The sequence below is a fragment of the Nicotiana sylvestris genome, chromosome 4 (genome assembly GCF_000393655.2).
Source record: "Nicotiana sylvestris chromosome 4, ASM39365v2, whole genome shotgun sequence".
Taxonomy (NCBI): domain Eukaryota; kingdom Viridiplantae; phylum Streptophyta; class Magnoliopsida; order Solanales; family Solanaceae; genus Nicotiana; species Nicotiana sylvestris.
In genome coordinates, this window is record NC_091060.1 from 129,722,820 (window position 1) to 129,734,981 (window position 12,162).

Genomic DNA, 12,162 nt, shown 5'->3' on the forward strand with positions numbered 1-12,162 from the left:
TTGTTTTAGCCATTGAAAGCAGCCGCAAACAGCCATGAGAACTCGCCAAACTTCCAGCAAAACAACAACCCCTTTTCACCAAAAACCAATAACGAACTGCTCTTGAAAACTAATCTGAAAATAGCTTCATTTCCTTACCCTACTGTCGTCTTCAACTAGGCATGAATACCAGCCCTTGACCACCTTTAAACTACTAGAAAATACTTCAAAACATCTCCCCTTTTTACATAACACAACTACATTTTGGGGCCGAGTCATCAAGTCGAGGTTCGAGTCGCCGGTGAGAGATTCAGTCTGAGTTTTGGTTGTTGAACTTGTGTGTCGACTTTTGTATTCCAATGTGATCGACGTTAAAGATCTCAATTTGTGGTTCTTTCCTTAACATCCAGTTTGTTTTTGGTGTTTTATTCGCCCCTATTTGTGCCTATTTGTATGTTTATTTTATAACTCACTGCTATCACTTGATCTTTGTTTTAGTTTTGTGGTATTTATGCTTTTCTAGGCATTTTAATAGTGAAAGAATAAGGATTGTTTGTTGTATCAATGTTTAGGTGTGTCCTAGTTAGTTTCTGCTTATTCAAATGCTACGAATATCTTTCTGGACTTCATTTATTTCTCAGACCTATTTCATATAACTGGCTTTTTGGTATATTAGTTTATGAAGTACTTGACATGTGAAAATTGATTTCTAAGGGCAGGGTTATCAATTAAGAGGATTGATTTTAGACTTAAATGATCTGTAAATTGATAAGTTGGATAGAAAAGATAGTTGAATTTGGTTTAATAAAATAACGTGCTGGCCCTTAGCTTAATACCTAGATTATATCATTTCTTTCACAATTTTCATAATTCATGGCCTTATAACAAATCTCAAAGGTAGCTTAGGAAGAATAATTTAATATCGTAACTTGCTTTAGGCGTGATTAATATTGTAAATTGTCGTGGCTATGGTACGGTTCCCGTGGCATAGTCATGACACCTAATCTCCAATTCGAGTGTGTGTTTCACGTGACTCGACCCTAACTTCAAACAATAATAAAATAAATATATTATAGATTGTGGGTATGGTTCCCGTAACGCAATTCATAATGTGTACAAAAACAAACGAGTACGCGATATTGCGACTTGTTCAAACAAATTCCATAAATGTTAAAAGCGGTTAAAATGAATAAAATGCACATAGGTTTTGAATATTTAATAAACCAGATAATTAGGCCAATTATTAATAGTTTAACGACCATGCTAAAACTACGGAACTCGGGAGTGCCTTACACATTCTCCCGGGTTAACAAAATTTCTTACCCGGTCTTCTGTGTTCGCAAACCATAAATATGAGTCAATTTCCTCGATTTGAGATTTAAAATAAACTAGTGACTTGGGACACCATAAATTATTCCAAGTGGTGACTCTGAAATTAAATAAGTAATCCATTTCGATTAATATCACTTAAATTGGAAAAAACTCCCTTAACCCCCTATGGGAAAAAGGAGGTGTGACAGCTCTGGTGACTCTGCTGGGGACAAGAACCTAGAACTTCTGGTTCAGAGTTCAGAATTCGAGCTCAGAATAACTGTTATAGTTGGCTTTTATTTATTATCTATTTTTACATGTTCAAACCTAATATGCTAAATGCCGCTTTTTACCGCTTTGATATTGTGTGAACTGGATATAAATTGTTACGAAACCCTTTTTCTCTCTAAGTCTTCTAAATATTTTAGAAAATGCACGCTGGAGTGACTTCTTTTCTGTTAAAGTCATACCCTAATTTAGAACGAGGATCAGATAAGGTTACAAAGATGGGTGGCCTTTTGGTTACCGGTACGTTGCCTCCCCCCAGCTCGAGTTGTCCGCTCGGGTAAGCCAGGTCTAGAACAATACACCCAGGTTTTAAACCTAGAATAACATAGCCTCATGCCGGATCCCTAGTAGGAACGCTTGTTTGCATCATTTGCATTTGACTTTGGAGACTCAACACAGGGGTTGGGTCTGTCCAGGACAAGTGTACCCACATTAAAAGACCATCCTAATGCATCTTACGTGCTACTTGCTGTCACGACCCTAAACCCGAACCCGGTCATGATAGCGCCTTTCCTGAAGTTAAGGCCAACCGACACTTACCCATTTCAGTTTTTAAGAAATTAAACAATAAGAATTAAGTCTTAAACTCAATAAAATCCCAAATAATAAGCAGTGAACATTACAGTTTGAGGAATAAAACCCAACACAGCCCGACATCAGGGTATTACTAGTCATGAGCATCTATCAATTCTAACACAAGTCTGAAAAGTCCACAAAGCTAATACAAGTAACTAATAAGGGAAAAGAATGAGATACGGGAGAGAAACACAGGATTGCGGATGCCAAGCAACCACCTCATGAACTCCGAAATCTGCCTGGAGCTCTCAACTCTTGCTAGCAGGACCAATAACGCCTGAATCTGCACACGGGATGCAGGGAATAAAGTGAGTACTCCAACTCAGTATGTAATAATCATAAATAAAGACTAAGAAATATGAAATCACATAAGGCACATTACAGGAAATAATGAAGCAGTAAAATCCAGTAAAATAGTGAATAAGTAAGGATATGTAAAAATCATTTTAGTTCAGTTTAAACTTCATAAAATGCCCTTCTAACATTTAAGCAAACAAATGACAGACAAATAAGAAAGATAAACACATAAAGGTTCGCCCCTCGGGCACAATATCAACAAATCCGCCCCTCGGGCAATATCTCATAACAATACCAGCCCCTCGGGCTTTATCTCACATCACAATAGGTACACGCACTCATTAGGGGTGTGCAAACTCCTAGAGGGACCCCTTATGGCCCAAGAGCAATATCAAGCCATCTCGTGGCATCATCACTAGGTTCTCAGCCTCATATCAACAAGCTACCTCGTGACGTACAAATCTCAGGACATCGGCCTCATAATCATAATCAGTGTGTCACCGTTGCAGCGTGCAGCCCGACCTTAAAGTATCCTCACAACACAGGCCCTTGGCTTTACTAAGTTAAAATCACATAAGCCACTCGGGCAACAGTAAAACATGATGCTCCGCCCAAAATATTATTTGAAATGTCATTTAGTATGTTAAAAACAGAGTAAATATGGCTGAGTTTGAAAACAGTGAAATATAGCATGACTGAGTTCAAGTATAAAGTCAAGATAGTGAGGAAATATCAATAAAAATCCTCTAAGGATTCAATTAGTTGGCACGAGGCCCAAATATGGCATTCGGCCCAATAGATGATGATAGCAATTAGATTTTAGTCAAATACGTGGTAAAATAATCATTCGGGACGGACTAAGTCACAATCCCCAACAGTGCACTCCCCCATGCTCGTCATCAAGCGTGTGCGTCACCTCAATATAGCATAACAATGTGCGAATCCGGGGTTTCATACCCTCAAGACATCATTTACAATTATTACTCACCTCGATCCGATCCAAACTCTAGCCCGCGATGCTTTTTCCCTCACAAATCGACCTACGAATGCTCCAATCTAGCCACAATCAATACATAATAATTAAAATATGCTAAGGGAACAAAGCCCACTCGAAAATATCCAAGTTACATAAAAAATCCCGAAATTTCTCTAACCCGGCCCCGGGCCCACGTCTTGAAATCCGACAAAATTAACATCAATAGAATCCTCATCCTCCCATGAGTCTATACATATTAAGAACACCAAAATCGACCTCAAATGGCCCCTTAAATCCTCATTCAAAGGTCTTTTAATCTCAAGCCCTAATTATCTATTTTTGCCACTGATTTTCCATAAATTTCAGGCTTACAAATGTTAAAATTCATCATAGAAACAAGTTTAGGGTCCAAAAATCTTACATGCATGAAATCCTCTTGAATTCCCTATTCAATTAGCTCTCCAAAGCTTTCTCCCGAATGAAATATTGTGAAAACCCACTCAAAATCGCGAAAGGAACCTTTTATACTTTCTGGCCCAGGCATTTTCGCACCTGCGGTCCATTTCCCGCTTCTACGGTAACGCTTCTGTGACAAAATCCACCGCATCTGCGGTTTTCATTAAATTCCCCATTTTCGCATCTGCGGTTAAAAATTCGCACCTACGCTACCGTAGGTGCGCCCACTTCACCGCTTCTGCGGTTCCTGAAGAACTTCCTCTTGGCCGCTTTTGCGGCTGCCTTCCGCTTCTGCGATCATCGCACTTGCGGCCTCCCAACCGCAAGTGCGGTTATGACAGAAGCCAAATGCTTAGCTGCAAAAACTTAATTCCAATTCTTTCGTCACTCATCCGGAATCACCGCGAGGCTGCAGGGACCTCAATCAAATGCACAAATAACGCACATACCACCATTCAAACTTCTACTATTCTTCAAAACACCTCAAACAATATTGTATCACCCAAAACACATTGGATTCAAGCCTAAGCTTCCAAAATCTTCCGAATTACGTTTTCGATCAAAAGGTATACCAAACCACGTCCGAATGATCTGAAATTATGCAAACATATCTCAAATGTCACAGCGGAACTACTACAACTTCCGGAATTCCATTCCGACCTCTATATCAAAATCTCACCTATCAACCGGAAAACGACAAAATCTCAATTTCGCCAATTCAAGCCTAAACCTTCCACGAACTTCCAAAATGCATTCCGATCATGCTCCTAAGTTCCAAATCACCTAACAGAGCTAACCAAATTATAAAAATTCCGATCCGAGATCATATACAAACAAGTCAAATCTTGGTCAAACCTTTCAAATTTCAAGCTTCAAACTGAGAACTATTTCTTCCAAATTCATTCCAATTACCCTAAAAACCAAAGCCAACAATTTACATAAGTCATGATACATCACACGGGGCTATTCATTCCTGAGAACTAGTGAGCAAAGTGCAAAAGCTCAAAACGACTGGTCGGTTCGTTACATCCTTCCCCACTTAAACATACGTTCGTCCTCGAACGTGCCCAGAGTTGTTCCAAAAGCTAACCACTCGCTGAATAACCTTACCATGCACATACCCGGGGGTGATCCCATGTCACCCTATCTCATATAGGTCTGATAACACAATGTAGCTGAAATTTCACAATCCAACCTAGCCCATGAACTTAGAACCACATTTTCACTTCTGAAATCATCCGCAAGATCAGAATCTCAAATCTATACTCTGAATAAGCCCAAACCAGCTGTAGTAACCCATACCTGCAACCTCAGGTGCAATCACATGATATGCCACATAACTCAAACACTTGTAGCGATAACTTCCAAATCACGATAGCTTCACACAACAACCGAATATCGATACTAAACCTCTTATCACTAAAGTCTCATTCCAACACTTTCATATACCACGTAGAAAGTCATAACCATTCCTCAAATCAACCTTTCGTGAAGTCACTTCTCTCTTGGCAAGGGCCATAGCAAATATTTGAGCCGAACCTCGATATTATCCATCCAACACGCTGAAACCGAATTCGTTTGTATTCAGTCTAGATCCCAATGATCACCTCTAATCCAACACAACCACTCTAGTGACATGACACATCAATATAGACTAAAGCCACAACTCATGCAATCCGTGCAACAATAAACAACAATCCGAACATACTCAAATCATGAAAATGACTCGAATAAAAGAGCTGTACCGCAAGCTCACCAGTACCACCATAACACAATGCTGAGAACCCATCACACACGAATCTACCTCGAAAGGTCATACCTTCACATAACTTCGTTGCAATGCGCAACCCTATCCAAACACTGGTCCACATGACACACCTCTAGTCACTCTGCTCAAAATTGACAACCACGCACAATTTGATGTCTATAACCAAAGCAAATCATCATAACCATGGTGAAGCAAATACATAACACCACACAAACCCGAAAGGACATAACCGATATGCCATCCACCGAGCAATACCCAATACTCTTCCCGCTCAACTTTCACTATGAAACCCCAATGGATCCGCACTATGTGTGCCTATAACCAACAGATCCCAATGCCCCGCAACACGAAAAGGTAACTCATAGATCTCCCCAGATTGCTAATAGGCTCAATAACAATCGAATCAATACATCCTCCACCAATAGCAACTCGAAGTCAACAAAGTCGTCTCGATGTAGAACACACATCCATATAGGTCTACCAATAAACCCCTTATCAAGGAGTTCCTGAAGCTGTTCCTTCAACTCTTTTAACTCTGTCGGTGCCATACGATACGGTGCCCAACATCAAATCAATACCGAAATCAACAACCTTGCCCGGCGACATGTTGGCCACAAGAAAAACATCTGAAAAGTACCTCACCACCGGACCTGAATCAATGGTAGGTTTTTCTGCACTGACATCAATCACGAAAGTCCAAATAAGAAAGACAATCCTTCCCAGCCATCCGCTGGGTCTTCGAAATATAAAACCACCCTACTAAGAACATAATCCGTTGAACCTCCCCACTGGGTCAGTGGCATTCCCAGTATAACCAACATCGCTGCCTTAGCGCAATAATCCAGAATAACATGACATGGAGACAACCAGTATATACTCAATATTACCTCCAAAATCTAACATACCCATCAACAAAAGACCACTCGAGTCTCCAAACCCCGATAGTCACTAAACAGTGCCGATATAGACGACCCACGACTACAACATAGCCTGATTATGAGAACTCCCAGTATCCAACTCCATATTGCACACAAATCACCATACCTGATCCCAATTCCGCCGTCCAATTACATACCACGAGAGATACTCTAAAATTCTTCTGTGCCACCAAGCAAACTCGAATATCAACAGTCGATCTAACAAGAGAGTGCCGCAATACTATTGAAGTACCATCAACTTAATCACATTGCCTTTTTTCTAAAGCATATAGCCTCGTCAAATCACCCCAATCAGCAATACCATTTCCTTAATCATCGGAAGATCATTCCCCTAATCATTTGAAGCTCATTTCTCTAATTATCTGAAACTGCCGCTGCTTAAGGATGTTATGATCTTCCTTTTAGAACTGAACCAAGACCTTACTCATGCAAATCGCAAGCCTACACCACATATCGCATAAACCATACCATCCGAGGGTAACCAGAAGAATTTCATATCCTTTCCGAGCCACAAGCAACTGCGTACTCAACTAGCCATGAACTTTTTCATTGAACCCCATCTAGGAGAAAATCACTATACATCCCATGCTCCTCATGCCCGTGGAAAATATACACCTCTAACCGTGGTAGAAATTATCAAGAACTTTCCGAATTCCATTCGCACAAACCAAACCTGTCAGGACTGAATCTTTCTAACTCAACCTACACAGGCCACTAAAACCCAAGGGCATTGCCATGAAACACCTATGTAAACTCATTACCTCATACGCTTCCAAAGAACTAATCATATCTCTTACCATACCGATTCGGCCTACCACTAAGCTATCCCATCTATCCGAGTTTCCTTCTAATTTACCTTCAACTTAATACTCCTTCTTGCTATAACACCACAATTCCTCAACCTAGAATCACCACACGAGACCCAAGCATAAGACCACACCGACTAGGGCTCATAAGCCGCCAAACACTCTCTTAAATATTCCCAGACGCACCACATTCAAAATACCTACCCTGAAGAGATTTCCCTGCAGATCCAAAGCCATTACCTTCACCTTCTGATACAGATATGTAGAATCCCATAATGATGTAGAAATACCACAAATCTTGACACCTTCCAATGCAAACTTTAGTTTCTAGTAAAAAATATAACTCGAACAACCTGTGCCTCATTAGCACTCCGACACCGCATAGTGTAACCTCACCTTAATGCAACCAAGCAACTCCCTGTTCTAAGCACCGCACACCCTTTACCATAACAACTCAAGACATTCCGTGATTCTCATACACATACGAAGCAGAACATAACCTTTTCCTTTACTCGAGCCATCCTCGGTCTCAAATCTTTGTAAGCCATAAATGATTCACCCGAATGCCTCAAACTGGAAACAATATAGCACATACCCGTGCAATCAACTAATCAATAGCAGACTACCCCACTTGGCTCGAAGCCATAGATCAAAACACACTTAATAACTCATAACGCATATACTCTATTGCTGCCATAATACCATATTGAGATTAAACTCGATCCTTCATAAACTCGTGAAACACAAACCATCTGGTACTTTAATCTCTTATGCAAATCTCGTATTCACTCTCGTAACAGTTAAACCCACCTTCTTAAGTGCCCCAAATTTAAATTGTAATACATATATTTCACTTGTAAATGAGATCTTCTAACGGATAACATAAGGATCACACAACCTCAGAACACTCCTCAAGAGATAACCCACCTGCTTTGCCTCAAACTAGCATTTCTGTATACCTTCTACCATCATAAACATTAGGTAGTCACTTAATCTTCCTGAGTCTGAACTCATACCGCAACATAAAATTTACTTCACTCCCAACTGGGACACTTGAAAAAATTCTTCACACACCCACAACTCGTGGCTATACCTCAAATCAAGATGGAAATCAAGCACCTAATAGTCCTCGCTGCCCGAAAGCAGACTCTTCTCGTCTCATTCAACTCATATGAACACATCCCGCAATCACATCGCCCTCATCACGAAGCTATCCAGTCATTACTTCCCTTAATAGGGACACAACAACACATATAGATCCAGAAACACGCGCATTACACAATCATCAGCTCAGGGCTCAAGCTATAGGCAAAATTCGGCCTCAAGTCTTCCAGTCTGGCCCAACATCAACACACAAGGATCACATCTCGCCCCTCGATTAGGGAATCACAATCCATCGACGCACATCTGATACCGAGCACTCGTGCGTGCATACGAACTCATGGAAGGAATTCAAAGAGTTACTTTTCAAGCTGAATCAAGGACGGACGATAAGAATTAAAAAATGTGAAATTTTTCCTAAAGGTTCTACAACCTCTCGAGGATAAGTACAGACGTCTCCGTACCAATCCGCGATACTCTACTAAACCTGCTCATGACACGTGAGACCTATGTAACCTAGGCTCTGATACCAACTTGTCATGACCCTAAACCCGGACCTGGTCGTGATGACGCCTCTCTTGAAGACAAAGCCAACCGACACTTACCCATTTCAGTTTTTAAGCAATTAAACAATAAGAATTAAGTTTTAACTCAATAAAATCTCAAATAATAAGTAGTGAACATTACAGTTTGTGGAATAAAACACAACACAGCCCGCTATCGGGGTGTCACTAGTCATGAGCATCTATCAATTCTAACACAAGTCTGAAAAGTCCACAAAGCTAATACAAGTCACTAATAAGGGAAAAGAATGAGATACGGGGGAGAAATACGGGACTGCGGACGCCAAGCAGCCACCTCGTGAACTTCGAAATCTGTCGGGAGCTCTCAACTCTTGCTAGTAGGATCAACAACGGCTGAATCTGCACACGGGGTGCAGGGAGTAAAGTGAGTACTCCAACTCTGTGTAAGGCATATTACAGGCTATAATGAAGCAGTAAAAGCCAGTAAAATAGTGAATTAGTAAGGATATGTAAAAAATCATTTTAGTTCAGTTTAAACTTCATGAAATTCCTTTCTAATATTTAAGCAAACAAATAACAGGCAAATAAGAAAGATAAACACATAAAGGTTTGCCCCTCAGGCACAATATTAACAAATCCGCCCCTCGAGCAATATCTCATAACAATACTAGCCCCTCGGGCTATATCTCACATCGTAATGGGTAACCGCGCTCAGTGGGGGTGTGCAAACTCCTAGAGGGGTCCCTTACGGCCCAAGCATAATATCAAGCCATCTCGTGGCATCATCACTAGGCTCTCAGCCTCATATCAAGAAGCCACCTCATGGCGTACAAATCTAAGGCCCTCGGCCTCATAATCATAATCAGTGTATCACCGCTGTGGCATGTAGCCCGACCCAAAAGTATCCTCACAACACAGGCCCTCGGCCTTACTTAGTCAAAATTATATAAGCCACTCGGGCAACAGTAAAACATGATGCCCAGCCCAAAATATTATTTGAAATGTCATTTAGTATGTTAAAAACAGAGTAAACATGGCTGAGTTTGAAAAAAGTGGAATATAGCATGACTGAGTTCAAGATTAAAGTAAAAAAAGTGAGGAAATATCAATAAAAATCCCCTAAGGGTTCAATTAGTTGGCACGAGGCCCAAATATGGCATTCAGCCCAAGAGATGATGATAGCAATTAGATTTCAGTCAAATACGCGGTAAAATAATCATTTGGGACGGACTAAGTCACAATCCCCAACAGTGCACGACCTCATGCTCATCATCAAGCGTGTGCGTCACCTCAATATAGCACAACGATGTGCAAATTCGGGGTTTCATACCCTCAGGACATCATTTACAATCATTACTGACCTCGATCCGATCCAAACTCTAGCCCGTGATGCTTTTGCCCTCACGAATCGACCTCCGGATGCTCTAATCTAGCCACAATCAATACATAATCGTTAAAATATGCTAAGGGTATAAAGCCCACTTGAAAATATCCAACTTACATCAAAAATCCCGAAATTGCTCTAATCCGGCCCCGGGCCCACATCTCGGAATTCGACAAAATTAATATCAATAGAATCCTCATCCTCCCACGAGTCTATACATATCAAGAACACCAGAATCGGACCTCAAATGGCCCCTCAAATCCCCATTTAAAGGTTTAATCTGAAGCCCTAATTACCCATTTTTGCCACTGATTTTCCATAAATTTCAGGCTTACAAATGTTAAAATTCATCATAGAAACAAGTTTAGGGTCCAAAAATCTTACCTTCATGAAATCCTCTTGAATTCCCTCTTCAATTAGCTCTCCAAAGCTTTTTCCCAAATGAAATATAGTGAAAACTCACTCAAAATCGCGAAAGGAACCTTTTATACTTTCTGGCCCAGGCATTTTTGCACCTGCGGTCCATTTCCTGCTTCTGCTGTAACGCTTCTGCAATCAAATCCACTGCATCTGCGGTTTTCATTAAATTGCCCATTTTCGCATATGCGGTTAAAAACTTGCACCTGCACTACCGCAGGTGCACTTTACCGCTTCTGCGGTTCTTGAAGAACTTCCTCTTGGCCGCTTCTGCGGTTGCCTTCCGCTTCTACGATCATCGCACCTACGGCCTCCCAACCGCAGGTGAAGTTATGAAAGAAGCCAAATGCTTCAGCTGGAAAAACTCAATTCCAATTCTTCCGTCACTCATTCGGAATCACCCTGAGGCCCCTGGGACCTCAACCAAAAGCACAAACAAGGCACATACCACCATTCAAACTTGTACCAACCTTCAAAACACCTCAAACAACATCGAATCACCCAAAACACATCGGATTCAAGCCTAAGCTTCCAAAATCTTCTGAATTACGTTTTCGATCAAAAATTATACCAGACCACGTCCGAATGACCTGAAATTTTGCAAACATATCTCAAATGCCACAACATAACTACTGAAACTTCTGGTATTCCATTCCGACCTCTATATCAAAATTTCACCTATCAACCAAAAAATCCCAAAATCTCAATTTCTCCAATTCAAGCCTAAACCTTCCACAAACTTCCAAAATGCATTCCGATCACGCTCCTAAGTCCCAAATCACTTAACGGAGCTAACCAAATCATAAAAATTCCGATCTAAGATCATATACAAACAAGTCAAATATTGGTCAAACCTGATGCTAGCATCTCCACTCCCTAGTTGATGCCAGCATAACCTGATGCCAGCATAACCTGATGCCAACGTAGGATCACTACTCCCAAGTTGATTCCAATATAATGTCTCCACTCCCTAGTTGATGCCGACATAACCTGATTCCAACATAACTTGATGCCAACGTAGGGTCACCACTCCCTAGTTGATGATTTTCCAACATAGGGTCCCCATTCCCTAGTTGATGCCAGCATAACCTGATGATTTTCTAACATAGGGTCTCCACTCCCTAGTTGATGCCAGCATAACCTGATGCTAAAATAGGGTCACCACTCCCTAGTTGATGCCAGCATAACCTGATGCCAGCATAACTTGATGCCAACATAGGGTCACCATTCCCTAGTTGATGCCAACATAGGGTCTCCACTCCCTAGTTGATGCCAGCATAACCTGATGCCAACATAGGATCACCACTCCCTAGTTGATGCCAACATAGGGTCTCTACTCCC